The sequence below is a fragment of the Dermacentor albipictus genome, chromosome 1, assembly GCF_038994185.2.
Source record: "Dermacentor albipictus isolate Rhodes 1998 colony chromosome 1, USDA_Dalb.pri_finalv2, whole genome shotgun sequence".
Classification (NCBI taxonomy): domain Eukaryota; kingdom Metazoa; phylum Arthropoda; class Arachnida; order Ixodida; family Ixodidae; genus Dermacentor; species Dermacentor albipictus.
The window spans coordinates 13752972-13767789 of record NC_091821.1 but is presented as its reverse complement, the minus strand read 5'-3'; the positions used below and the strand labels follow the sequence as shown (position 1 = coordinate 13767789).

The window sequence follows — 14818 nt, the reverse complement described above, 5'->3', positions numbered from 1 at the left end:
TCACGGAAAGAGCATCGACAACCCGCCTAGTGGCCATGAAACTGGGAGCCGGAGTCACTATCGACGACCTACCCCATTAGTTGTGTGTAGGAAGTGAACTCGCCGTGCTTGTTGTGCCGAACTGAGCACCATTATGCCTCCGTTGCAACACCACTGGCCACATTCGACGTGACTGCCGTGTGCCTCGCGGCTCCCAGTGTAGGCGCTTCGGCCACACGGACCTAGACTGCGCGACCACATAGGCGAGCATCACCGGAAAAGCAACGAAGGACGCGGATGCAGATCTCATAATGGATGAAGCAGACGCCGAAGAAGCCGCTGGTGGGCGAAAGCAGGCCGACACAAAGAGCTCAAATCAAAAAGTTGCCCCTACCGACGCGTGGAAAGGTATTTTTGCTGATAACACCACACCCCAGACAAACGGAGTCCCTGTGACGGGGGAAACACAAGAGGCGGACAAAGTCACACCCGTAGAAGCAGCGTTGGGTGAGGAAGCAGAAGCCGACGCACAGCCCATGGAACTTGAGCCTGGTGCTTCTACCAAGAGACCGCGCGACGATGCAGGCAGCTAAATGGGCAAGCCCAGTGCAAGTAGCGGAGAAGAACCGCCCACCAAGATAGTCGTGAAGACCGGCATTCAATTAGGCAGACGACCCAGCTTCAAACCGAAACCCAGCCTCCCTCCTGACCGGAAAACTGAGGGAAAGAAGCCCTCGTAACAATGAGGGTCAACGCATAGAGCAGCGATTCCACCACTTACGAACACCGAGCACCTACCATGGTGTCAAGTCACCTAGCAACAGAGCCACACCGGCATCGACCCGAGAACTGCTGGCTGGACGCGACATTGCCCGTCGCCGGAAAGAATCGACCGTGTGGCAACATAAAAGATCGAGGTAAACTCCATGCGGTCCACCTGTTTCGGATTAACCATGACACTTAACCTTAAGAAGCCCCTTCGTCTAGGCACTTTAAACGTTCGCGGTTTGGCGAGCAGGAGACGCCAGTACCAATTAGGCCGGCTTTTTCAAGAAAATGATTTAGATATTGTCGCCGTGCAAGAGACAAAGGTGGAAGGCCAGGAACAGACGGACTGCATGGTGCAACCATTTAGAGCAATGTATAACGTCTGCGTGTGTCATGCGGTTGGAACTTCTAGAGGCTGCGCACTCTTTATTCGTAACAGTGCTGGTATTGTAGACGAACAAGTTATTATATGTGGAACTGGCCGATTTGTCATACTTGATTGTTCTTTTTCTGGCTTTAAATGGCGCATTTTGTGCGTGTGTGCTCCAAATGATGAATGTGCACGTAGAATTTTTTTTTCAACAGCTAGAAGAATACCTGATGTGCGAGCGATACCTTATATTGATGGGGGATTTCAACTGTGTGTGCAGAGCACAAGACCGAGCTCAACAAATGAAACGAAGGGATACGAGCGCACAGTTTTTAAACATACTTGTGAATGATTATGAATTGGAAGATGTCGGTATTCTGTTATCGACAGGCAAAGCTTCCGTTTATACGCACTGTCAAGGTGAAAGTCATGCGTGATTAGACTGAGCTTATATTGCAATAAAGCTGGTGCCATTGTGTCAAAGTTACGAGATAGATTAAACATATATCCTTTTCTGATCATAGTCTAGTGACGTTTGATTTAGGGCAGAAACGAAAAGAAACAAAACTTAATTGGGATCTTTGGAAGTTTAATACCAAACTGCTCGATGATGAAAGCTTTATCAGAGATATAAGTGAAATGATTAATTCTATGATAGCGCAAACTAATCACTGTATTGAAACATGGGAAACTCTCAAAACTGATGTTAAGGTAAAAGCGATAGGAAAAGCAACTGCGCTGCGCCGCAAGGAAAAACAAGAAGAAAAAGAATTAACTAGCGAACTAGAATTTCTCATGTCTGCAGATTGTCAGAACGCTGGATCTTGCATGAAGCAGATAAAGGAAACAAAAAGTAAGCTCGAACTTATCGACCAAGAACGATACAAGGGAGCCATGGTACGAGCGCGAGCGGGACGATTGTGGAATGGGGAAACGCCTACTAAGCGGGAGCTAAGTGACGAAAAGAGATATGCGACAAAAAATGTAATACAAGCATAATATATCAAAACGAGGAAACATCCGAACCCACAATGATAGAGCGAGCATTCGTAGATTATTATCGTGAACTGCTTGGGAACAAGAAAAAAATAATAGAAGGGTTTGAGCGAGATTTTCTTCATCTTATGCCACGTCTAGAAGATGACATTAAAGCAAGCCTGGAATTTCCAATCAGATTGCGATAAATTGAAGACGCTATAGATGGACTTGGTGCAGGAAAGGCTCCCGGGCCTGATGGTTTAGGTTCGCCCTTTTACAAGGCTTTCAAATGTCAGCTCAGCCAATTATTGCATAATATCTTCAAGGAAATGTATGCAACACAGCGAATGCCGCCATCGTTCCGAACCGCTCATACAGTGCTGATCCCTAAGTGCGAGGATCCGGTTAAACTGTTGTCAGTAAAGTCTTATCGACCAATAAACCTCACGAACTGTGATTACAAAATATTCACGAAAGTGTTAGCAAAGAGACTTCAAAGCGTTGTAACGCGACTAGTGGGACCGCATTAAATATGTGGAATCAAGGGTAGAACAATTTCCACCAATACACATGTAGCTCGCTGTGTTCTTGAGTGCTGTGATGCTCTCTCATGTCGGGTTGCAGTGTTGCAACTAGATTTGGAGAAAGCGTTTGACAATGTGTCACATGAAGTACTATTTTCAATATTAGAATATGTTAATGTCGTCGGACTGATACTAGGAGTAAAAATGGCCTACTCAGAGTGCAGCACACGCATCATTATAAACAAGAAGTTAAGTGAACCAATCAAGCTTCTCTCTAGTGTGAGGCAGGGATGTGCAATTTCATCATTACTTTTTGATATTTACTTAGAGCCTTTCTGCTTGAGTTTAATTAATAGTCAAAGTGTACGCGGTTTTATGCTTGAAACGACGGAAGTCAAGGTCCTCGCATACGCTGATGACATTGCTGTCTTTTACAAAGATACCGAAAGCATCAAAGAGGTGGTTAGGTTGACTGGCGAGTTTTGCAAGGAATCTGGCTGCAAGATCAATTGGGAGAAGACCGTAGGTTTCTGGCATGGAGAGTGGAGCGAGAAGCCTGAATTATTTGCTGGCATCCAATGGACAGCAATGCCAACAACGTACTTAGGTGTCCCATTACAATGTTATGAAGACACCGAACTGTATTGGAACGAGGAAACAGAACACTTGAAAGAGAAGACGCAGGGATGGCAAGGTAAAATTTGTCAATGTTTGCCCGTGCAACTACTTGCAATCTATTCTTAGTTGCCAAGTTATGGTATGTTATGCAAGTATTGTTCATGTCGCGTGCTAACCTACAAACAATTAAGAGTATTTTCAGTGTTTATTTGGGGAGGAAGTTGGGAACGGACGAGTCGAACTAATCTGTTTTTGTCCGTCAGAAAAGGTGGTCTTGGTCTGTCGCACCTGTTTATCAGACAGATTGTGTCACGTTTTATGTTTTTAATAGATCAGTGTGAGCCATTTCTGCGTACAGTTATGCAAGTTTGTTTACACAATACACTACCTGAATTCATCGTCTCTACAAATAAGACTGTGATGCGCCGTATAAAAGGTTATTGGCGCGAGGTTGTTGTAGCCTTTCGCATGCTTAAAGTAAGGTTTTCCATAGAATACTTGAGTACGGTAAAAAAGAAAAAGCTCTACAAGGATTTACTGGATGTTATGTTACCTCTGCCAGCGTACAGAAGCATATACACTGGAGGCTGTGGACAAGACGTCTTAAAACGGGTTAAAGGAATGCCGATACGAATGCATGTGAAATCATTTTTCTTCTAGTACCATACAAACACTCTACCTGTAAAAACATGGCTACAAGATAAAACAATGATTGTACCGTGGACAGTAAACTGCATACTATGCCAAAAACCAGAGACAATAGAACATGTATTTATTGAATGCTGGGATCCCATATTTCACTGGGACATCCTTCAGCGAACTATCAAAAAGGACTTACCTATTACACCACATGGAATCCGATATTTACCAGTTGAGAATCACGGCGACATTCCCTATGACATGATAATGGTACTCAGCCTCGATAGTATATGGAAAACCCGAATGTCGGTAAGACATGCCAACACTAACGCTAGGCCTGTAAGGGAAAATTTTATGCGAGAGCTTTACCGAGCCCAGCCAGAAACACCTAATTGGGTTACGCTGTTTGATGAGTTGATCAATTTCAAAAGTTTTTGAGATCCTTCTGTTGTTTTCTGTATTATGTAAACAGGTAATAAAGTAAAAAAAGAAGACTCGGTGGCGCAACGGTAGCGCGTCTGACTCCAGATCAGAAGGTTGCGTGTTCAAATCACGTCCGGGTCAATAATTTTTTTCCTTCCGCTGACGAATTATATGGTCATCTGGTTGCCACTGGGCTACATTATTGCGATAGGCATTGGGCGTCATCTGCACTCCACTGAGAACACGCTCCGATCGTTCTTTATGCATAACCATATACTGCATGCAGCTTGAACAAAGTATATAGCAGATTTGTTGTGACTCGGTGGCGCAACGGTGATTCCACTTCCGGCCACCGAGCGTGACGGACGTGTAAATCATGGGCTCCGTTGGAGCGGCTTTAGCGACCCAGACGGGCCACGGTAACAGGATTTCTGCCTCGGGCAACGAGTATCAAGTTGTTTTGCCTAGTCTGCCAACAGGGCGTTTTGTTTTGAATACGGTTTTCCTACACTGTGATATCAGGGCCCACCCATACCGGGTGGAAGATTTTCGAGACGCGCTCGCTAAGTTATCCCTCCTGCCGGAAGTGGTTGCTCTCGGGGCCTACCGTACGGGTCATGTGTGGGCTGTGACCTTCAAGGACAGCGACGCGGTGAAAAAGATCGTCAGCGTTGGAGAGCTGCAGGTCAAAAAGGGCCGGTGTCTCGTTATTGACCCCGCCAACCAGGACGTACGCCCGAAAGTGCATTGGCTGCTGCACAGCGTTCCTGACGAGGATGTACGTCTTGCCTTCGTGCCGTTTGGAAAGGTCACGGACGTCGTGCGCGAGCGCTGGAGGGTTCACGGCGTAGCATGTAAGAACTGAACAAGGCTCGTTACGCTGAAGTTGGAGCCGGGCGTAAAGCTTGACGACCTTCCGCATCAGGTGAGCGTCACCGGCGAACTGGCTCTCATGGTTGTGCAGGGCAGGGCTCCTCTCTGCCTACGCTGCCGCGGCACAGGCCACATTCGTCTCGAGTGCCGTATTCCACGGTGTGGTGCCTGCCGACAGTTCGGTCATGAGGACAGTCAGTGCGAGCGGACGTACGCTATCGTGGGCAACGAGGACAACTCTGCCCTACTCATGGACGAGGCGGACATGGAAGACGCGTCGTCCGCGGCTGGTGAAGCAGCTGACGTCGAGGCAAAGTCTGCAGTACGACTTGAACAGCAGGAGAAACACGTCGCTCAGGCTGTCGCCACAGGACACCGACAAGCGTCTGCAGAGGGCATTGCGGCGGTGCCGAATGCTGAAGTGAAAATCCCACCTGAGACGGACGCGACCTCCTGCCTACTTGATCCTGAGGGCATGGACACCCTTACCGGCCCAGATAGCCAATCGACGGGGAAACGGCGCCACGACCAGACAGTTAGCCGGTCGGCGAAAGAGAACGGGAGCCACGGAGACGAGCCACCGCCCAAAGTGCCAGGTATAAGGAGGTCTACCTTGAAGCCGCGGCCGAGCATTACGGTCGATCCACGGCAGGCGGGAAAACCACCTCCGTAACTCCGTGCTGTCTAGCTCGAATGGGGTTGGGGGGTCGGTGAGTGCAATGGCCGTCATTCTGAGTGCTACTTTTCTAGATTCTTGTCAGGAAAGGAGGCCCAAGTTACACTTGAGTGCCCTTTTCGGAAGGTCGAGCTGTGTCTCCTTTAGTGGCATTCGACGTGGTTATCGGCGCACCATTATGAGCACTCGTCCTTGTGTAACTGTGATGGGCACCATTCTACCGTGTAGCCATGGCGGTTAATATCGAAGGAACGCTACGAGTTAGCCACGTTAAATGTACGAGGGATCAGTGCAAGAAGACGGCAATGTCAGCTAAGTCGTCTCCTCTTGGACAATGACTTACATGTATTGGCAATCCAACCAACGAAAATCCAAGCAACGAGAGCCAGGAGATAACCGACATAATGGTGCCTAATTTTCATTCTCACTTTGACGTGTGTGTTTGTCACGCGGTTGGTGGATCAGGCGGCTGCGCTATTCATACGAAATAACTTGGGCATTTGTGTGCAGTCAGTTTTCGTGTGAAACTGGGCGCCTCTTAGTGGCTGATTTTTGTTTTTGGGATTTGTATTACAGTGTTATTTGTATCTGTGCGGCGAATATTGAAAGAAACCGTCGATCTTTCTTTGAGCGTCTGGAGGCGTACGTAAACTGTTCCAAGGCCGTAATACTGCTGGGTGATTTTAACTGTGTTTGCTATGCTGAAGTCCGAGCAAAATGTTCACGTGCTCGTGATAAGAGTGCCGAATTCCTAAACGCGGTGGTGCATGATTATGACCTGGAAGATGTGGGTATTGTTTTTGCCAGCGGTACTCGCCCGCGATTTACCCACTTCGAGCGTGATAGCCACACTCGATTAGATAGATTAGACGTGTCAGACGAATTAGTGCCCTTATGTTGTGAATATGATGTGCAAGCTGTAGCATACAGCGATCACTGCTTGGTAACTGCCACGTTCGGGAAAAGACAGAGCAAACGGCCCTTTAACTGGATCGCTGTACTTCAAATCATTCCCGCTTGAAAACTATCGGAGTCGAAGAAAGTCGCGCAAGCCATGGATTTCGAAAGAAATCATTAGGCAAATCAACCAAAAAAATAAGCTTTATCAGTCTTTCATCAAGTCGAAGGACTTGTCAAAATCGAAAGAATATAAACAGTTTCGGAATAAACTGAACAAAGAAAAAGAAAAGGCGAAAAATGACTACTACAGCCGTATATTTAATAATGATTGCATGCGCAGAAGTGATAAAGTATGGAAAAAAATAAACGAAACACTAAATCGGAAGTCAGTCGATACACGAACAGATACGTTGAACATTGATGGCACTTATGTAGGTGGTACAGAACTTGCGAACCATTTCAACAATTTTTTTCTTAAAGTAGGGTGCGTAGATCACGACATTCAAGATACAACGCATGCAGAGTCATTAAGAGAATCTTTATTCCTAAGGCCTACTAGCATCCCTGAGGTGATTACAACATTTTCATCCCTGAAAAATAGCCACAGTCGAGACGTAGATGATTTAGAAATTAGGCCAATTAAGTACGTCATGGACTTACTTGCACCTGCAATAACGCACATTTTTAATATTTCGCTGTCAACCGGAGTTTTCCCGCGTAATATGCAGGTAGCGAGAGTAATCGTTGTTCACAAAGGAGGTGACAAAAATAATATTGGCAATTATCGGCCTGTATCTATACTTCCTGTGCTATCAAAGGGACTCGAAAAAATTGTCAACTTTCGTATTGATAGTTTTTCGCGAAAACATAGCCTGCTCACCGACTGTCAGCACGGGTTTAAGAAAAAGCGGTCTACGGAAACTGCTTTAAGCATACAGAAGGAGCTAATTCTAGAGAACATCGAAAAAAAATTTCTGACTTTAGGGTTATACTTAGACTTCAGCAAAGCCTTTGATAGGGTCAACCACAAATTGCTGCTGATAAAGCTGGAAAAATATGGCTTCCGAGGAATCACACTTGAACTTATCCGGTCTTATTTAGAAAGCCGACATCAGTTTGTTGAAATTAATGAGTACAGGTCGCAGACGAAACCTTTGACAGCGGGTGTGCCCCAAGGTAGCATCCTTGGCCCAATACTTTTCCTATATTACATTAATGATATTGTACAAGTGAGCGATATGTGTAAATTTGTCGTGTATGCAGATGATTGTTCTGTTTTCTTTACCGGTAAAGATTTAAAAGAAATAACGCCTATAGCAAGCTCCGTTTGTTATGGACTTCAAGCCTGGTCTAAGGCAAATGGCCTCATCCTCAATGAAACCAAAACAAAATGTGTTATTTTTCATGCTCCGGGAAGTTCCACTACATTGCCAGATAGTATTGTGTTGGGTCCGTATAAAATTAACATTTCGTCATCCATAAAAACCCTAGGTGTAATATTCACAGCGCATATGTCCTGGAATGAACACGTCAGTCATGTTTGCTCAAAGGTACGAAAAGTTGTTGGTGTGTTAAATCGGAATCGAAGTGCACTACCCTTTAAAGTTAAACGCCTTATTTATCATGCTCTTTTCCATTCACACGTCAGTTACTGTTCACTTATATGGGGTAACACTACAGCGCAAAATACTCAAATGCTCGAAATACTTCAAAAGAAAGCAATTCGGGCGATAGCGAACGTTTCTTTTTTCGAGCATACGCAAGAGCTTTTCCAACAAAACAGAATCATCAGAGCCCGTGACATATATAAATTCAAAACGTTACTAAGCTATAGAAATGCTGTGCTGGGAAAACTGGACTCATTCCTACCCCTGGCAACTCTACAACAAAATAGAAGTACATATTCATATCGTCACCAGGCACTATGGCACATTCCTTTCTCACGTACTAATTATGGCTGCCAACGCCTTAAACACACACTACCTTCCCTACTTAACTATTTCAACCAACAAAATGTTGATGTGCTATCTCTAAACAAAACTAAAATATTGGATTTGTTCTTATAGATGTGTATTGTTAACAGCTCTAACAGTTCCGCAAAACTTACCATGTACTTTCGTTGCGTTTATACGTTCACACTTGTAACTATTATTCCTACAATCCAGGTTTTCCGCGGTAGTGATTGCGCCCGGACCTCGTGGCAGGGTTTGGATTGTAAACTGGATGCTGTAAAGAATGTCTTCGCGGAAAAAAAAAATCGAGGATGTGACGACGCCCTGGGCTACATTGCCGTGGTGTCTGTCACGAAAGCAGCAGTCTATATGCAGATTATCTTTTTTTTCTGTTTTTTAACCTGGACGCACATATGTATTTGCAAGTATGTAAACTAATTTCGAAAAAAGAAAGAACATTTCCTGATGGTAACTTGTGTTTGTTGTACACTGCTGTGAAATTTGTTATATTTATTTATGTATGTGTATGTAATTATGTATATATATATATGTATACATTGTTTTTGCCTTCTTATGATATATGCGACGGAGTCTGTGTTAAGTAATAAAACGCAAGATAACAGAGTGTAATTGTATACTAGGAGTTATCTGACACTACTGTATTATAACTAGTTTCTATGTAATAACACGAAAATGTCTATGTATTTCTGTGTAAAAATAGTCTTGTATCTACACTTCATGAGTGATTGTATTGCTACACGAGCCGCTACCGTGCCTATCTGGGAGACCGGAGCTTTGTCAAGCCGAAGAATTTTCGGCTTTTATTCCGGCTCTCCCTTTTTTCACCTTGTATCGAGTGGTGAAAATAAAAATGATGATGATGATGATGATCTCTGGAAAATGAATGCGCAGTTGTTGCATGACAATCCTTTTGTCACCCGCCGTGGTTGCTCAGTGGCTATGGTGTTGGGCCGCTGAGCACGAGGTCGCGGGATCGAATCCCGGCGGAATCCAAGTGGTTGGAAGGCATGTATACTTCTTTGGAAAAATGGCCGCCCGAAGAGAAGAGCGAACTCGAGCGGCTTTAGAGACTAGGAAAACTGCCTTAAAATATTTAGACGTGAGGGGAAAGCTTCGTTAACAAACTATAACACGGCAATCAGTACTCGAATACGACGAGAGAAATTATTGAAACGTGGAAAATTCCCTTGAAATAAATATGGTTTGCGAGACGAATGCTTGTAAGTATTGAACCTCTTAAAAGATGAGGGGGGAAATATGCGCTCACCGAGAGAGCATCGTCCGCACGAGACCACCACCAGGCACCTTACTGAGACTTGGAGGGCTCTGCGGCCGGAAACAAAGCCTCCCTTCTCCGCCGGCCAAGAGGGGAAAACGCGCTTTCCGATCGCTCAAGGTTGCGCGGACATAGTATAACTCTAGCGTCTAGGAAAAGCTTAAGCAGGTGCGAGGGCGGCACGCATAGCGTGGGAAGCTAGCCGCCAGAATAACTATCTCAAGGACTGCTGCTGACGAGGGCGAAATACCTTCGTGTAATTATAATAACCCTAATAGGACTACTTTCAAAAGAAAAAAAAGGAAACGGCCCAAAAGGCTATATTACGAGAGCTATGACTGATAATTTTCTATAGATATATGTATTCGTCTCATCTATGGGATCGCATGCGCGCGCTGTTGCTTTGTCTCTGCGTGTAGTAGTTAAGAGAGCCAGTTTAAGGGCGGAGAAGAAGGAAGGAAAGGAAAACAAAATTGCAGCGCCGTGGTTTTAAAGCGCACCCGTGGCAGAGAAACGGAAGGCGATATAAGCGTGCGTGGCCATGATACGCACACGACAAACTGCCTTAAAATATTTAGACGTGAGTATGAATGTTGCACATATAATACCTCTGGCCATCTCTGGATGTGTACGATAAGCAACTTCCGTGACTGTACCTCGCAGCACTGCATGTGCGCGCTTTGAAACGCGGCACTTATGTTCGCGATCGTGTATCAACACTCAAAAAACCATGGGACTTTAGACAAGCAGCGGCAAGGTGCTTGACATCGCGGAATTGCACCCGTGTTTACAATCTAATGAGAAGTTAGTGCTTCGGCATTCTTCCAGCAGGAAGTTCCCAGTGACACTTTAGCGCATTTTTTCTCCCGTCATTGGAACGTGCAGCTACATGAAAAAAAAAAAGACATACGTACCAGCTAAGATTTCCAACGCGCGAGAAGGTGCACAAATCGCTCTCGCTGTTGACACACTCAACATCGTCGTTGCCGCCGTTACCGCCGTTGCCGCCATCGTTTTCCGTATCGGCTGTCGGTTCGAACATGTACAGTCAACAGCAAAAGTTTGCGGGATGTGCGAGCGCGTGGCAAAGCGACCCTCCTCCCCTTCCAGCGGTGAACGCCTGGTGTTGAGACCGACGCCTGCACGCATGCGCGTCCCTCCGATACTGCAAGCGTGCATGTTTCCGCGCTTCCTCTTTGCGCGCCGGCGTTATACGAATGTAGCCGCGAGGTAGCCCACTTGCGATATGCGCTGTGGCGGCTTCGACGGGCGAAACTGTGTAAAACGTGTTTAGAAGCATGAACTTGCGGCCGCTTTTTGTCGAGTCACGAGCGCTGACGCATAGGGCCGGCCCGGTGGCGAACGCAACAAGTCATTTTTCTTTTTCTGGGCTGCACCTTCTCGTGGCCAATTTTCGTTGTTTATTTCTTTTTACGAACGGTGCGTTCTACCGCAGAAGAGCGTGGCCGAAGACGCGCTATATAGAAGGAGACCGGCAAGACAAAAATGGACAATTGATTTCCGTTGTATACTAAACGAAGTTCTGGCTGTCCAAGCCGCCACGGCGCATATCGCAAGTGGGCTACCTTGCGGCTACATTCGTATAACGCCGGCGCGCAAAGAGGAAGCGCGGAAACATGCACGCTTGCAGTATCGGAGGGACGCGCATGCGTGCAGGCGTCGGTCTCAACACCAGGGGTTCACCGCTGGAAGGGGAGGAGGGTCGCTTTGCCACGCGCTCGCACATCCCGCAAACTTTTGCTGTTGACTGTACGGCGAAAATACAAGCTGTTCGAGTCAGCGAGAACGTTCCATAATGCTTACAACTCAGCTATGAAGCCAGAACGGAACAGCGTGCTACGCTCTGAAACGGAGCTCTGACCGGCGATTGCCGCGATTGACGTCACAGTGGCCCCGGCCAATCACGGGCAACAGCGGCGTTCGCGCGATGCCCTGAGGCGCTGGTGCGCGTTTTCATGAAAAAAAAACAACCGCTTGCGTTTGTTTCCGCCCTTTTTGAACCAGATATTCGTGTTTAGGGGACTCAAAACTGTAAAATGCCGCAGAGAACTCATTTTTTTCGAAAAGTGTTTCAGCTTCCCTTTAAAGCAATTCTAGCTCATCTGCGGAATCCTAAATATAGCTACCAGAAAGAATTTCTCTCACTGATGCCAAAGCTCGATGAAGAAGTTAGGACAAGGCTGGAACTGCCAATTATCCTGAGTGAGATAGAGTGCGCAATACATGAGTTGTACATCGATAAAGCACCTGGGCCTGATGGCTTGGGAGTGATTTTCTATAAAACCTTAGTCTGCATTGGCTCGTGTTCTTCACGAAGTTAGCAGCGAAGCGCATAAGCGAAAAAGATTGACCTTGCCTTTCACAACCTCGTATATCGTGCTAATTCCGAAGAGTGATGATGAGGAAATATTTTGTTGCCGAGGTCATATCGCCCGATAACTCTAGCCAACATCGATTATAAAATATTCACGAAAGCTTTAGCCAAACGACTGCAAAGTGTAATTAAAACATTGGTAGGGCCGCACCAGACTTGTGGCATTAAAGGCCGCAGTATCACAACAGATGTACACGTGGCTCGAAGTGTGCTTGAGTGTTGCGATGCGATTGGCGATCACGTCGCGAGGATGCAGATCGATTTGGCAAAAGCCTTCGACCTCGTCTCGCACAAGGCTTTGTTCTGAATACTGGAACATGCGAATGTTGGCAACGTCATAACGGAAGGCGTCATGATGGCGTACAGAGAATGCCTAACGCGCTTCATTGTAATGGGGCGCTCACCGATAGCTTTCGCGTGCTCTCGTCGGTGCGGCAAGGATGCCCGCTGTCGCCCCTTCTATTTTCTGCTTAAGTCGAACCACTCAGTTTGCCTATTAAAAATGACGAGCGCATAGCAGGCTATCGGCTTCAGGCAGCGCACGTTAAAATTTTGGCATATGCCGATGATATCGCGATTTTCTGCACAAACAAAGCGAGCATTAGGGAAGCCACGACTGTCGTTGAAAAGTTTTGTGACTCAACTGGAGCCCAGATAAACTGGGATAAGAGAGACTGCTTCTGGCTGGGTAGTTGGAAAGACACGCCGGAAACCCTTTATCGATTGAAGTGGTCGTTGTTACCAACGCAGTACTTGGGTGTGCCTCCCGGAAATTACCGTGAACCTGAATCGTACTGGCTCGATCAAGTTTCGAAAGGAAAGTAAAAGGCTGACGGGTGGAGAGGAAAGCACTTGTCAATGTTTTCTAGAGCCACTGTTTGCAATCTTTTTTTTAGTTTCTAAATATGGTACGTTATAAATGTGTTGTGTGCTGCGAGGGTAAGCGTACTAAAATCACACCGTGTTTTCGCAGTTTTCATTTGGGCCTCCACCTGGGAGAGGATGAGTCGAACGAACTTGTTCCTCCCTGTCAAGAAAGGTGGGCTTGGTCTAGCTCATTTGTTTCTGCGACAAGTCGTGTCACGCTTTGTGTTTTTCCGTGATCAAAACGATCCTTTTCTCCGAACGGTAATACAGGTACGGCTGTGTAGACAAATTCCAGGATTCCTTGCTTCGACTGTTCGCAATATGCCAGGAGCCGTGACTAGTTACCTGCGTGAAGTGGTATGTTGATATAGGATGCTGAATGCACATTTTTCACAGCAATACTTGTCCACCGTTACAAAGAAAAAACTATACAGAGATCTCGTGGGCACAATGTTGTCTGAACCTTTGTACCGTCTTCCACACCGTGGAGGCCCAGGACAAGACATTCTAAAGAGAGTTACAAAAATGCCAATACGGCCGTCAGCTAAATCTTTCTTCAAATTACACACGAAAACACTTCCCGTTAAGATCTGGATTCATGAAAAGCGTATATTCATCCCCTGCACCACCGACTGCTTATAATGTAAAAAACCGGAAACAATAGAACATGCATTCCTAGACTGCTGGGACGCCATCTTTCACTGGGATGTTCTGCAGAAAACATTGAAAGAACACTTAACCTTAGACCCATATGGAATACGCTTCTTACCGATTAATAACACCGAGGATGTCCCGTATGACCTTATTATGATCCTGAGCCTCCACGCAATCTGGAAAACTAGACTGCAATTCCAAAACGGAGACATTGCTGTTCGACCGGTTCGGGAAAATTTCATTGAGATGTGTGTGAGATTGCTGTGCGTGAGAGAGATGCTTTCAAAGAGCTGCCTGATCCACCTCGATGGATCTCTGTGATGAATTAGCGTTGTTGAAAAAAATTTTATTACCGTGTTGGCCAAAGTGTGGCCCACACGTTTTATCCTTTGTAAACCTTGATTTAGAACGTCGAAGTTGGCAATAAAGAAAAAAAGGGACATCGAAAAAGCTCGTTGGTCCAAGGGCATGATTCTCGCTTTGGGTGCCAGAGGTCCAGGGTTCAAATCCTGGACAAGACCGTTATTATCTCTTTTTATTGTCAGTCGGCATGTGAAGAAATGTTTAAAAAAAAAGCGGAACAACATTATCCATTCTTTTTTTTTTCAGTATGTTTCTATTCTCTTCTCAGAACAAACGTGATCAAAGATGCCCACTTCTTTGTCGTCGTTTTTGCAGAGAGCCAAGATGTTGCGATACTGTAAACGTGCCGCATATGGGGTGCGACGTCGGCTCGTTGGTCTAGGGGTATGATTCTCGCTTTGGGTGCGAGAGGTCCCGGGTTCAAATCCCGGACGAGCCCGTTATTATTTTTACCATCAGTCGGCATATAAAGAAATGTTCAAATAAAACTGAAGAAGATTATCCATTTTTTTCAGTACGTTCCTATTCTCTTCTCAGCACAA

At 45.9% G+C, this 14818-nt stretch overlaps 1 protein-coding gene and 2 non-coding genes across 4 annotated transcripts in view; all 3 read left to right on the top strand.

The window, feature by feature from the left end:
• The window catches only part of LOC139054661 (uncharacterized), a 62508-nt gene that overhangs the window by 27596 nt on the left and 20094 nt on the right, over positions 1 to 14818 (top strand). The gene's annotated exons all lie outside the window — the stretch shown is intronic.
• TRNAW-CCA (transfer RNA tryptophan (anticodon CCA)) lies at positions 4369 to 4440 on the top strand. Its single transcript has one exon. It is a non-coding gene; the product is annotated as a tRNA-Trp (tRNA).
• Positions 14644 to 14715, top strand: TRNAP-UGG (transfer RNA proline (anticodon UGG)). Its single transcript has one exon. It is a non-coding gene; the product is annotated as a tRNA-Pro (tRNA).